We start from the raw sequence: 15,369 nt of genomic DNA, 5'->3' as shown, positions 1-15,369 counted from the left end.
TGCTTAGTGTTGATCATACTAAAATTCTTGCACAATTTTTCAAAGATGTCTTTTCAAGGATGTTCATCACAATCCTGGTTAAACTACTAGGGAAATGGAAGCAACACTAATGTTCATGGAGAGGGGGTGGGATTCATCAGTTCTGGTTCACATGGAGGAATGATTGTTGTGCAGCTGGAAAAATGAGTGCTAGGTCTTTACCTGATGTCAAGGAAGCCCTCAGTTTGGATGCCTGTTAATCCATCATCTACATCCCAGATGCCATCTCTATAACCACATATGTGTCAAATCATCATAGATGTAAAAGAATCTTGTGGTGTGTGAGACACAGAGGCAGAGAGAATGAGAGAGATAGAGACTGAAAGATGTTCACCAAACCATTAATGATGGTCACTTCTGGGAGTGGGATTTGCAAATCTCTGCACTTTTCCTTTAGGCAACATTTCAAGCGTTTATAATGTATCTATGTTGCTTTACTAATTCTAAGGTATTAAAAGCATATGTTACTTGAGATTCATTCATATTTCATCTATAGAATAAAGTTTATTATTTTTATTTTAAAATATATGTTACAAGTACTATCAGCATTTATGAGAGTAAAATGATAAATTCTAAAGAATTAAGAATCAGATAAAGAACAAAACCTTTTGGTGATTCAGACACAGGCCAGCTAGTTGGCAGTAAATGTCAGGGTGGGACAGGTTTCTCTAGAAGGTTGTGTATGTTCTGAATCAGCATCCAATAGAGGCAAGGAAAAATTACAAGACATGTACGCTGAAAACTACAACAGCTTGTTGAGAGTAATTAAGAAAGAACTAGCCCTATTTTAAAATTTGAAGGAGCCAAAATGGCAGAGTAGACAGACTCACAGCTTGACCTCTCCCACAAATACTCAAAGAATTACATCTACAAAAACATTGATTTGCACAGAAACCTCCTGAACTCTGGTAGAGTGTCTCTTATTTTGAAATACAGGAAGATTCTCACAAAATATGGTAAGGAATAAAAAGAGAAAAGAAAAATTAAGTGCAGGACTGATCCTGCAGGGAAAGAGTAGCATAGGAATAAAGGCACCCTCACACTGGGACACAACCTCTCTAGCTGGGAGATCAGCTAGGAAAGAAGCAGAGCTTCCAAGGTTTGGAGGAGACAGTGGCAACTGCATGGCAGGCAGAACTGGGGAAAACTGACACAGAGGGTCCCTGTGATGACCAGCCCTAGACATGAGCTAGCAGGGATGAGCCAGAACAGGCTACTGGAGTCAGTGAAGAGCCCAGGCAGAGGGCTGGGTCACACTGCAGAGAGGCAGCCTCAGGAAACTAGAGGGCAGTGTGAGCTCTGGCTGTGTGTGTGTGTGTGGAACAGAACAGACTGAAACTCTCATAAAAAAGCACCAATTTTGATATAATGGGGGAGGAATGAAACACAGCTGTGCCAAAGTCACTTACTCCACTTGGCTCCATTGCTGGTGTGTTCTCGTGAGAAGAGAAATGGGGCTTGGTGAGAGCCAACACTGCTGAACAAAGGCAGAGCTGAATGTTGACTCCATACCCTGTGCCATTGCAACTTCACAGGCGGGACTGAAATTTGTTTACAGCCCCAGACAGAGAGGGTGGATTTGCTGTATCTGGTCACTTTGTGGATCCACACCTCTGAGACTTACAGGTAGTGAGTGGAGTTCTTACTCAAGAAGGGTGGCCAGTGAGGGTATTTACAACAGGGTGGTGTATCTTTCCATATGTGAGTGTGGGATTGGGGTTTGAGCTGAACCTGTAGTGGACCACAAATTCATATGTGCGACTGCACACTTGCTAAGGCAGGTCCAAGGGACTGACACTGCTGGATCTGCACTGATGTTTCCTGGGGCTCAGAACCTGAGTGGCACCAGAGTAGGTGGCTGACATTCCCATAGCTAAGGCAGGGATAAAGCCAAAATCAACAAATAGTACTTTGTAAGTCTGCATAACAAGTGACAGGCAACACCACAGAGAGAACTCCCCAGTGAACATCTTCTGCCTATTTTTTTTCACAACTTAAGTGCTCCAACCCTGCCTACTACATGTAACAGCTCAGAAACGGGTCTAGAAGAAATACATAGAGCCAGAGAAATATAAGTAAAATAAAGAAGCCGAGGAACCACTTTCAATTAAAAGAACAAGACAAATCCCCTGAAAGAACAAGCAGTAAAATAGACTTTGATAGTCTACTAGACTTGAAAAAGGGAATGATCAAATCACTGAAAGAACTAAAAGAGACTATCAATAGAGACAGAAAACTTTAAAAAGAAAATTTAAACTATAAAGAAGAGCTAGTTAAAAATAGAAAATTCAAATACAGGCAATCAAAAGAACACTAGATAATGCAGAGGAATGAATAAATGACTTAGGAGACAAGATAAAAGAAATAACCCAAAAAGAACAGCAGACAGAAAAGTCAATAAAAACCAATTAAAGCAAGATAATATAATGTGTGCCAGCCTATGCATAATGGTGAGTCCCAGAAGGAGAAGAAAGAGAAAGGGGGATTGAAAAGTTAGTTAAAGAAATCATGACTGAAAACTTTCCAAACCTTAAGAAGGAAAGAACTATCCAAGTACAGGAGGCACAGAGGGTCCCAAACAAGGAGAAACCAAACAGACCTACACCAAGACATATCATAGTTAAAATGGCTAAAGTTAAATAAAATATTCTAAAGGCAGTGAGAGAAAAACAAAGTGTTTGTTACAAGGGAGTCCCATAAGCATTCAGCAGATTTCACTACCTAAAATCTTCTGGCCAGAAGGGAGTGGCAAGATATATTCAAAGTCCTGAATAAGAAAAGGCTGCAAACTAGGATATTCTATCTAGGAAGACTATCCTTTAGAACAGAAAGAGAGAAAGAATTTCACAGACAAGCAAAAACTAAATGAATTCAGCAGTACTAAATCTATGCTAAAAAAAATTTGAAAGTTCTAATCTAAATAAAAAATAAACAGGAAGCTATAGAAATTAAGAAACCACAATTGGAAATGCGATAAATACAGTGAGTTGCAAGGGAAAACATGAGGATATAAATAAGTCAGTAAGTCAATAAAGAAAACAAGAAAGCAAACAAGAAAGAGAGAATAGCAAAATCATGAAAGGTGGAAGAGGAGAGCAAGAGAATATATATTTTTTCTCTCTTTTTTCTTTTTTCTCTTTGTCTTCTTTCTTTTTAGGATGCACTTGAGCCCACATGACTATCAACTAAAATCAAACAGATGAAGTAAGGGGTTACCATATTTGAATGACAAGATAACCACAAATCAGAAGTATATAGTAGAGTCATAAAACCCAAAAAGAAACCAAGCTAATAGAAAAGGAATTTATCAAACCACAAAAATAAAAATAATTAAAAGAAAGAAACAAATAATTACCAAAATCAACTGGAAAACAAATTTCAAAATGGCAATAAACCCTCATCTATAAAATAACTACTATAAATGTCAATGGACTAAATGTTCCAATCAAAAGAAAAAGAGTGAAGGAGGAGGAAAGATGGTGGAGTAAAAAAGATGCTCAGAGCTCACCCTCTCCCACAAATTCACCAAGAGTGACATCCACAGACACACCCACCACCCAGAATACCTGCTGAACTTTGAGAGAATATTGGCTTCTTCAAAAGATAAAATTTTCCACAAATCTGGTGGGAGAACAGGAGAAAAGAAGAAAAAGGAAAATAGTTCTGGACCATTCCAATGGGGAGGCAGCTGCAAAGTAGGAATAACATTAATACACTGGGTCTCCCCAACTCCAATGGCCAGTTCAGCAGGATGGAGATGGAACCTCAGAGGCTCAGATCTGTATAGAATAGACTTTGACTGACAGAACTAAGTTAATTGGGCACAAAGGGTCCCAAAGATCCCCAGCCCTAGACGCGAACCAGCAGGGGTGGGATGGGACAGGCTGTCTGAGTTGAGCAGAGGACTCGGGCTGACTCTACAGAGGAAACCTTGGGGGACTGCAATGTTCTGTGTGCCATGGCTGGGAGAGTATACAGAACAGCCTGGGTCCCCCATAAAATACAAAAAAAAAAAAAGGCAGAAAACACTGCTGGTGTGCCCTGGGGGGAAGGGGAGCCATAGCCTTTGTGTCTGCAGACCCACAGTGCCATTATTGGAGACTTCTTGGGAGAAGAGAGTCAAGGTTCAGCCATAGCCACCATATTTTCTGGTGCATGGTTCCCAGGTAGAGGAGGGTTCAAAACCCGTATCCCTACCTAGGGGCTCCACAACCTCATAGGTGGGACTGAGATTTGTTTACAGTCCCAAGAAGAAGGGACCATTACACACCGATGCCTCTCTGAGTTGGCTCTTCTAAGACAAATGCACAAGAAGCAGTGTTCTGGAACAGAGCAGGGGTGAGGGCTAGTGCAGCTGTTTCCTCTGAGTCCACCTACAAAGCATGGTCCTAATGCGGCAGGGGAGCTACCTGCCAACTACCTTGCACAAGTGTGGTCCTGGGACCAGGCATCTGGTGGGGGGTGCAGACCACCCATTTACTGATGCTGGGACACAGACCAGGGGCACGACTAGATGGCCTCTGGAACCAGCAAGTGGAGTTTTCACAGCAGGATATGGGCAGGAGTGTGACAACCACAGGAAAAAAAGTAGCTCCTGCTCAATAGCCAGGGCAGATTCAGGCCACCAGAACACCAGCCACACCACCAACAAAGGGGATAACAGGCAAAAGGCGTGGAAGGAAGACTTGGCAACCACCCATAGTTAAAAATAACCTTATGACAAAATTATTAAGAGTGTATATTCTTGGAGAAAGGCCAAGATAGTGGAGTATAAGGATGCTTGTATCTTATCCTCTTCAATAAATTCACCAAGACTGACATTCACAGACACACCCATCCACTCAGGACATCTGCTGAACTTTGATAAAACATTGCCATCTTCAAAAGACAAAATGTGCCACCAATCTGGTAGGAGAAAAGGAAAAAAGAAGGAAGAAAATGCAAAATGGCTTGGGGTTGGTCCTTTGAAGAGGGAGCAGCAAAGGAGGGATAGTGCTGGTTGACTGGGTCTCCCTGTTTCCAACAGAGAGGTCAGCAGGATGGACAGGGAACCTCTGAGGCTCAGATGTGTACAGAACCACCCTTGACTGACAGAATTAAGTTAAATGGGCACAAAGTGTGTCAACAACCCCCAAACCTAGAAGTGAATCAGGGATGGGAAGGGACAGGCTGCTGGATCCAGGCAGACTCTGGTTGACTGTACATAGGTAACCCTGGGGGACTGCAGTGTGCTGTGGACAACTGCTTGGATTGTATACAGATCAGAACAGCCTGGGCCTCAAATAAAATAAGAAAAAAATAAAGCAAAGCAATATTGCTAGCTTGCCTGGGGGAAGGGGTGTTTCGTCCTTTGTTTCTACTGACTCATGGCAACATAACTGGTGATTTCTCAGAATAAGAGAGATGAGGCTCAGCGACAGCCATCATACCCACCCAGGAAGACATGGGGTTGAAACCTGAATATGTACCTGGCAGTTCTGCAACCTCATAGGTGGGACTGAGACTTGTTTACATCCCCAGACATATAGGACGTTTCTGTCCTGGTGTCTCTACGAACTCACACCTCTAAGACAAATGAACAAGGAGCAACGTTCTGGCAAAGAGCAGGGACTAGGGCTGGTGTGGCCATTTGCCTCAAGCCCACCCACAGAGTGTGAAACAGATGTGGAGTGGGGAGTAGCACTGAATAGGGGAGCAACCAACCCAACTACTGTGGAGGACTGCTGCACCTGGACACGGCATTGAGAAGGGGCACAACCTGCCCACCTACCATGCAGGAGTGCAGCACCAAGATGCAGCACTGGGAGGAGAAGTGACATGTCTACCTACAGGCACTGGGAGCAGCACAGACCAAGGGTGTGACCAGAGGGTCTCTGGAAACAACGAGCTGAGTTCATGAAGCAAGGCAAGGGCAGGAGCTTTGACAACAACAAAACAAAGAGGAGTCTCCATTCAATAGCCAGGGTAGGCTCTGGTTAACAGGTTAATGGCCACATCATTTACCAAAAGGATAACAGACAAAAGGCACAGAAGTAAGACTTGGTAACCACACATATTTAAGAAGGACCTCTTGATAAAATTACTAAGGGCACACAATCTCCACGGGAACATACTCTTTTCCTTTTCTGTTCCATTTTCTTTTACTTTTTAAATGTTACTTCTTAAATAATTTTTATATTTCTATTTTTAATCCCTTTTAAAATTTTCTTTTAAAATACTTTTATTATTATCTTACAATTTGTTCAATTTCAGTTTTATCCTTTTTTTGTTCTTCTGTTGTGATTATACTCTGTTCTCAAATATTTTTTCTTCCTTTAATATTTTAAAAATTCATCCCAACTCAGTTGTTATCTTGTTTCAATATGTTCTTCTGTTATTTATTATACTGCTTTTAAAACTAAATTCTTTGTGCTTAGTTTTATTTCTGCATCCACTTTGTATAAATAAACTCTTAAAAGACCACAGTAGATAATTGATACTCCATAAGCCATAGTGCCAGAGAGATATAAGCAAGATAAAAAAGCAGAGCAACCTGTCTCAATTAAAAGAACAAGATAAACCCCCTGAAAGAACAATCAATGAAATAGACATTGATAGTCTACTAGATGATTTCAAAAAAGGAGTGATCAAAGTACTGAAGAAACTAAAAGAGATTGTGTATAGAGACAGAGAATATGTCAAATAACGAAATTGAAACTCTAAAGAGGAGCCAGTGAAAATTGGAAAACTCATTTGCTGAGAGGAGAGTTGAGGTAAAGGCTGTAAAATGTAGGCTGGATAATTGAGAGGAATGAATATGTGACTTAGAAGACAGGACAACAAAACAGCTGAAAGACAACAAATAAAAACCAATGAAAGCAATATACGGGACCTATGGAATAACATAAAGCATGCCAACCTACTCATAATGGGGGTCCCAGAAGGAGAAGAAAGAACAAAGGAGATTGAAGAGATATTTGAAGAAATCATGACTGAAAACTTCCCAAACCTAAAGAAGGAATCAGATATCCAAGTACAGGAAACACAGAGCGTCCCAAACAAGGAGGACCCAAACAGACCCACACCAAGACATATTACAATCAGGATGACCAGGGTTGAGAATGGGAAATGATTCTAAAGGGAGAAAGAGAAAAACAAAGAATGAGATACAAGGGAACCCCCATAAGATTTTCAGCTGATTTCTCTACAAAAACAGTACAGGCCAGAAGGGAGAAGCAAGGTGTATTCAAAGTCCTGAATGAAAAAATGATGCAGCCTAGGATACTTTATCCAGCAAGGGTATCCTTTAGAATAGAAGGAGAGATAAAGAACTTCACAGACAAGCAAAAACTAAAAGAAGTTAGCAACACTAAACCTATGCTAAAGGAAATATTGAAAGACCTACTCTAAATAGAAAAGAAGCAGGATGCTACAAAAAGGAGAAAACCGTAATTGGAAAGGTGATTGCGACAATGAATTACAACAGAATAAACATGAAATCATAAAAGAGGGCATCTAAATCATTAAGGGTGGGAGAGGCGAGCAAGAAAATATGCAGGTTTCTCTCTCTCTTTCTCTCTGTCTCTCTCTCTTTTTTGTTCTTGGTAGGATGGGTTTGAGCTTATATTATTATCTGTTTAAAACAAACAGATATAGTAATGGGTTAATATATGTACAAAGTAGGGTAGCCACAAGCCAAAAAGTTACAATAGAGTCACAAAACTAAAAAGACACCAAGATAATAAAAAGGAAAATTATCAAACCACAAAAAGAAAAATAAGGAACAAAGAGGAAATACAAAATGAACTGCAAAACAAAGTTCAAATTGTGATAAACACATTTCTATTAATAATTACTATAAATGTCAATGGACTAAATGCTTTAATCAAAGGACATAGAGTGCAGAGTGGATAATAAAGCAAGTATCTACAATACGCTGTATACAAGTGACCCACGTTAGGGAGAAGGACACACATAGATTGAAAGTGAGAGGATTGAAAAAGATATTCCACACAAATGGAAATCACAAGAAAGCAGGAATATCAACAGTGATTTCAAATAAAATAGACTTTAAAACAAAGATTATAAAGAAAGATTAAGAAGGACATTTTATAATGATTAAAGGAGTCATAGATGAAGATATTACACTCATTAACATATATGAACACAACATAGGAGCACCTAAATATATAACAGACAAAAAGAGAATACTAACAGATAAAAAGGGAAAATTTGATCCGAATACAATCACGGTAGAAGACTTTAACAATCCATTAACATCACTGGACAGATCTTCCATACATAAAATTAATAAGACAACATAGAAATTAAATGATACAATAGAACAATTTGTTTTGGGTAATATTTTCAGAACTTTATATTTCCCTAAAATAGAACATACATTCTTCTCAAGTGCACATACCACATTTTCTAGGATAGATCATATACTTTGGCACAAAAGAAGCATTAACAATTTGAAGAAGATAGAAAATATTTGAAGCAACTTTTTCTGACCACAATAACATGAAACTAGAAATTAACTACAGAAAAATAAAGGAGAAATAAATGACAGTATGGAGGTTAAACAACATACTACTTTAAAAAAAAAATGGGTGGATGATGAAATCAAAGAAGCAATAAAAAACACATTGAGACAAATGATGATGAAAACACAACCACACAGAACCTATGGGATCCAGAAAAGGCAGTGCTTAGAGGGAAGTTTATAGCGAGAGAATCAGGTCTACCTCAAAAACGAGGAACAACTGCAATAAACAATCAAACTTACCACCTAAAAGAATTAGAAAAAGAAGAGCAAAAATAACAAAAGTAAGCAGAAGGAAGGAAATAATAAAGATCAGGGAGGAAAAAAATAAAATAGAGATATAAGGAACATTTGAAAAAATCAAGCCAAGAGATGGTTTCTTGAAAGAGTAAACACAATTGACAAAATTATGTTCTATGCTGGAAATTGACACAACAATGCAAACTGACTATAACTCAATAAAATAAAAATTAAAAAATAAATATATTAACAAAAGAAAAAAGAAAAGGTAGTTTCTACTCACCAGACTGGATGAGGGGACTGCAACCTATGCGGGGTCACACCCCATGGGAAAGCCTGGGGTCAGGATCAGAGGAGCAGGGTGCTGTGGACATGATCTGTCACAGGGTTTCTGCAGGAGGGGAGTGTGAGGCATGTGAGCAGGCTGACCACTGGCCATTTGAGTAAGTTCATGGGCTCTGGAGTGGAGGGGCTCCCCCAAGTGTCTGGACTTGACTCTGGGTGAGTTGGGCAGGTGGACAGTGGCTCAGTGTGAGTCCAAGTCCAGTGGAGGAGGTAGTGATTTAGATCTAGAAGGACTCCTTCTGGGGTGGGAGGGCCCAAAAGGCAGGCAGGAGGCCAAGTCCAGGTGACTGAGAACAGGGTGTGTCCTGCATAGGGCTGCAGGGCAGATGAAAGCATCCAGTCTACAGAAGGTGGAAACACGGTCCATACAAGGGCTCAGCTCAGATGTCACCTCCTCAGAGGAGCCTTCTCTGCCTGCACAGTCTACAGGGACAGCCTCCTCCACGCACATCTCCCCAGCAGACACCTGCTCCATTTCCTGCATAGCACTCAGGAACAGGGCCCCTGCTCCGTACCCAGCCATGGTTCCGCTGCCCTGAGGAAAAGCTCTCACAGGAGCCATAAAGCCCTGCACGACCTGGGCCCCACCTGTCTGTCTCCTCTGGCACCACTGTCTCCACCTGGCCCTCTTCTCCTCCACTCCTGCACTCCTGACTTCCCCCAGCCCTGTGTGGTCTCCAGAGCACATGTCCCTCCTAACATGCAGTGTGTGCTCACTGTGTCTAATCCACTGCATGCCTCCCACCCAGGTCAGTATCCAGCACACAGTAGGGCCCAGTAAGTAGAGAATGAATGACTCTTACCATGACTGCTGGGAAGACTTTTGTCTGTGGCCTACAGTGATCACACACCCGTCACACAATCTCTGAGGTCCTACTGTGTGTTGGGTGGGTTCCAGATACTGGGCACAGCAGGTAGTGAAGCAGTCAGTTCTCCATCCTCATGCAGCAGACAGCCTGGTGGGGGACACAGAGAAAATTAAGTAAAATATACACAATGTCCAGAGGTGATATGTTCCATGGAGAAAAATAAGGTCAGGGAGGACATTTGAGCAGATTCCTGGAGGTGTTTAAGAAGCAGGCGGAGAGAGATCCTGGCTGGAAGAGCAGCCATCGCAAAGGCCCTAAGGGCAAAGTGGGATGTATGTGGAGGGTCTTAGTTATCCGTGTGAGTTCTTAGTCCTGCCTTGAGTATGTATGTTGCTTTTATTTGTAAACCTTGATTTCAGCTTTATAGCAAATTAACCTGCAACATCAATCTGCATAATTTAGCCAACTCTGTTTCAGGTGTTGTGGGCACAAAGGCAGACTAATTACTTGGGTTGGTAAAGAAATACCAGCGTCTGAGAAGGGTTTAGGAAAGTTCAATAGGGACACTGCTATAGACAACATCAGGCCACACAGGCAAGAGGTGCCTACACGAGCGCCAAGGTTGAGTGTGTGGGGTCTGTTATTGGGGGGATGCTGTGCACACAAGGAGGAGGGGGCTGCATGATCAATTCATCACAGGTACCTGGTTGGTTATGAGATCTGACAGGGGCTTCTCTGAACAAAAGGCTTTACCACTTTAATAAGGGAAGGATGTGAGGCCTCTCTTCCTGGGGCAATGAGGTTTCATAGGGTAAACACACAGCAAGAGAAGATGCTTTATAGCTTGTGGAAATGCAGGTGTGCAAAGGGTCCTGCAGTGGGGAGTGGGAGGTAAGGGGCCACTGGGCTCTAGGCACACAGAGAGCCCAGGGGTGAGGGTGTATGACTCTGAAGAGTGCCTGCTGGCTTCACACCAGGGACTTTATGTGGAAAGAGGAGAATCTAGGTTATCGGCACGTGTCTACTCAGTGACCTCCCTAAGCCTAACTCTGTCAGGCACCAGGTGGCTGTGAAATGAACATGAAGGTCCCCACCCTGAGGACCCCAATGAATGAACATCTTGATATCCTCAAGCCCCTTCCCCTGCGCCACCTCCCCACCTCATCTGGGTCTCAGGCTTTGACCCTGACATCAGTGGCATCTTCATTCCCTACATCCAGCTCCTCTGGACGTCTCTGTGATGAGCTGTTCCATGTCAGCAAGCCCCAAACTGAGCTCTGCCTTTTCCCCATGATTGCTTCCTCCCTGTGAAGCCCCTCGTGAAGGAGCCACCACTAGCAGGATCCTACAGCTCTGGGCTCTGCCTTCCCCACCCCTCCGATGACTCCCAGCCCATGATCCCCTCTGGAGGTCCCTATTATCCTCTCCCTTCCACTTCAGTCTTGGGCTGCACACCAAATCCCTCTTCAAAATCTCCCACAAGACAGGTCCAGGTCCACTTGGGGACACTGAGGTGACACAGGCGGGTGTTGCTGGGAATGAAGAGCAGGATACTGAAGCAGAGGAGAGAAAAGGGCTCCCAATCCACCAGAACACACGCTAAAGTGGTGGCAAGACACCCATAAAGGGTGAGGCGGGCATCAAACTGCAGCCCCGCCCTCTGCTCTCCCAGGGTGCCCTGTGTTTCCTGCTTTGGCCTAGGGGACTCCCCCGCTCACTCTCTGTTAGAGGGGTGCCATTTCATTCATTCACACCCTCATTAACCATGTACATGGGTCCTGCTCAGTGTCAGGCCTCAGCTAGATGACAGCTCATCCTTGGGGACACAGCTCAGATCTCACCTCCTCCATGAAGCAGTTCTGGATTCCCACCCCCCCTGAAGCTCCTCTGGCCTCAGTTGGGACCACTAGGGCTGTGACCACACCCTGATTACATCCCAAGTCTGTGATCTCTGTGAAAGCCCTGGGCCCAATGTAGAAAGAGACTCAGAAAAATGGGGCCAAAACGGGCTAAGAGAAATGTTACTATTCTCTATTACAGAGAATGGCACTGAGCAGAGGGAGGGCAGTGTCCAACCAAAGCCACAGAGGAGGGTCTCAGTGAGCCCTCCCATGGCCCTGTACTAGTTCTCTGTTACAGATGAGGACACAGCCACAGAGAGGGAGCAGAGCACTGCTATAGCCTTGGCCCCACGTCCTGTGTCCTTTATGACTAGCTCCATGCTGCCAGCAGGGATGTAGGCCTGGAATGGACGTTGAAAGCAGCCTGACCCCCAGGCCCCCTTCATACACAAAGTCAGTCTCAGGAAACACCCCTCAAGACCTACCTTATACCCCTGGGATTGGGACCTGATTGCTGTTCCTGGAAGCTGGCTGGGCTTCCCTGTGAATTGCCCCAGGAGATGCTTGGGACAGCCACAGGGCCCCTGAGGCTTCCTGTCCCCAGCTGAGCATCTCTGGTCCCCTTGACTGTCCCTGGCCCAGGCCTGATTACACGGGGTTTTGGCTGGGTAGCCAGCTGTGGAGATGAGGAAATGGGGGCAACATGCAGGTACATGCAGAGGTTCAGGTATTCACTCAACAATCATTGATTCATGCTTTGCAGTGTGGCTGGCCTGGGCCCAGGCCTGGGTGTCCAGTAGTGAATACAGTCAACCCCTTGAGCCTTCTGGGAAAGCAGTCCTCAGAGAAACGGGCCCTCAGTGCACCCATCCTGCTCCCCATGAACAATCACACTGAGATGAGGCTGTGGCCATGGGTCCCAGTGGAGGATAAAGGGAGGAGGAAAACCCAGAGTGGGCACTGACCATGAGCCTGGACACTGGAACCAGATGACCTGGGCTCTGTAATCTGGGGTGGTCACCTCAGCTGTTCTCTCTGTGCCTCAGTTACTTCTGCAGAAATGGGTGATAATGCCTGTCCCTGCCCCACAGATTTTCGTGAGGAGTCAGTGAGCTTCTCTTAGGCGTGTAGGGCAGTTCCTGGCTATGGGTCAGGATCCTGCTCACCTCACAAGGGTCTGTCCCACTTTAAAGATGATAAAACCAAAGCTAAGGGGGTTATGAGACCAGCCTGGGCTAGCCCCCTTCTCATGGTCTGCTGTCCAGGTCTCCTGCTTTTACATCATACCTCTGCCCCCATATCCACCCAGCAAAGTAGGTGCTGAGAATCTGAGCAAATCAGAGTATGAATGGAGGCACACCCTCTCCCCATCTTGGGCTCTTGGGGTGGTGGGCAGGTTGGGGATATCGGGCTCCTCCAGACTGTCCAGGAGGCCCAGCATGTCGGTCACCTCATTTCCACTCAACACGGAGTAGGTGTGTGTCCAAGGGCCAGAGGGCGCTGGAGTAACCCAGGGTGGGTGGATGCTAGGTAGGTGTGGGAGGCACAGAGTGGCCCCTGGAAGACAGTGTCTAGGCAGCCAAGGTGCGATGAATGAGGGTCCCCAAAAGGGGCAGAGGACAGAGTCCAGCCTGGACACCACCCCCTGCTGGACCCTGATCTGGGGAGAGAATTGGGACAAGCCAGGGCCCCGCTGGGACTCTACATCCAGCAAAGAGGTGAGGAAAAGTTAAGGAGACCGTGCTCCCTGTGTGAGGGTGCTGCTTCCAGGATCCTGGAGGTTCCTTAGACCCTTGTGAAGTGGCTGCTGTTTCCAGCCCCATGTGGGCAGAAGAACTGAGGCAGGGAGGACAGAGTGACTCAGGACAGAGCTAGGATTCATCCAAGAGTGTGTGCTGAGCCTCTTGCTAAGAGCAGACTCTGGGCATCATGGACTCAGGAAGTGCCTTGTCGTCCCTCTTAAGGCTCCTTGCATGTTAGGCAGGAAATGTCCCAGTGCCCATACCTGGGCCTCTCTGGGTGATTCTGACATGTGGGATCATGATGGTCCTGGGAAAGGAGAGAGAATGTGGGCTGGGCGTCAGGTCTGCATCAGACCCTGATGATGCGCCTAATGTTGTGTGACCTGGAAACTCCCTGACCTCTCTGTGCCTGGCTTTCCAGCCCTGACTCAGAGGACTGCTGTGCTTGGCACACAGTAGGACCTCAATCAAAGGAAAAAGCCAGCCCTTCCCCAGGAACCTCTCCTCTTACATTCCCAAAGCTAAGCCCATGTTCCACACATCACCAGAGCTGAAACTTGACAAACAGGGCAAGTGAAATCCAGCAACTCCTCCCTCCAGCCTGAGGCCCTTCGCTCCTCAATGACAGTGGCTCAGAGCAGGTCTCTGCATCCCAGAAGTCTGAACTGAGCCTTGTGACCTGGAGGATTCCCTGTTCCACACAACTTTGTTTCCAGGTCCTTCCAACAAGACACAAGAGCACCTGGTCTGTGTCTTAGCTGCAAGGTCCTCCCTTTGCAAATTGCCCCATCACATCCGGGCTAGTTGATGTGAGTTCCAGAGCACATGACCATCCAAATGATGACTTCAGGGAAACATCCCTGCCCACACTGCACTCTTCAGAGCCCACCTTCTAAAATAAGGGGTAGTGACCCACGGTTGTGCACACTTTTATCAGAACACAGCCCTCACCCAACCAACATTGGAAACACGTGAGAAGCAGAGATTCCCAAGTGCCTGGACCCCTGTCATCCAGAAAGCAGAGGGTAGGGTAACAGACAGAAGGGGAGAAAGTACTTTCAGACTATATATCTGATAAGGGGTTAACACTCAATACATATAAAGAACTCTTACAATTCAACAGCAAAAAAAAAAAGCAATGTGATTTAAAAAGTGGGCAGAGGAACTGAATAGACATTTTTCCAAAGAAGGCACACAGATGTCTAACAGGTACATGAAAAGGTGCTCAACATCACTCACCATCAGGGAAATGCAAATCAAAACCACAATGAGATACCCCCTCTCACCTGTCAGGGTGGGTGTCATCAAAATATAAGAGACAACAAGTGATGGTGGTGGTGTGAAGAAAAGGGAAACTTGTGCAATGTTGGTGGGAATGTAAATTGGTGCCATCACTCGGGAAAAGAGTATGAAGGCTCCCCCAAAATTTAAAATTAGAACTTCCATATGATCCAGCAAGTCCACTACAGGGAATATATCCAAAGGAAATGAAATCACTATGTCAATGAGACAACTGCACCCTCATGTTCACTGTATCATTATTTACAATAACCAAGATATGTAAACAACCTAAGTGTCCATCAGCAGATGAATGGGTACAGAAAACGTGATGCATATATATGTATATAAAATGGATTCTTATTCAGACATTAAAAAAGTGAAATCCTGCCATTTGTGACAACTTGGGAGGACCTTCAGGGTATTATGCTAAGTGAAATAAATAAGACAGAAAGACAAATACCTATGATCTCATTTATATGTGGAATCTACAAAATAAACCGAAACACATAGAAACAGATATCAGGTTGGTGGTTGCCAGAGGTGAGTCA

The sequence above is a fragment of the Vicugna pacos genome, unplaced genomic scaffold, assembly GCF_048564905.1.
Source record: "Vicugna pacos unplaced genomic scaffold, VicPac4 scaffold_18, whole genome shotgun sequence".
NCBI lineage: Eukaryota > Metazoa > Chordata > Mammalia > Artiodactyla > Camelidae > Vicugna > Vicugna pacos.
The sequence above is the reverse complement of the archived record's forward strand: the minus strand, read 5'-3'. Positions refer to the sequence as shown.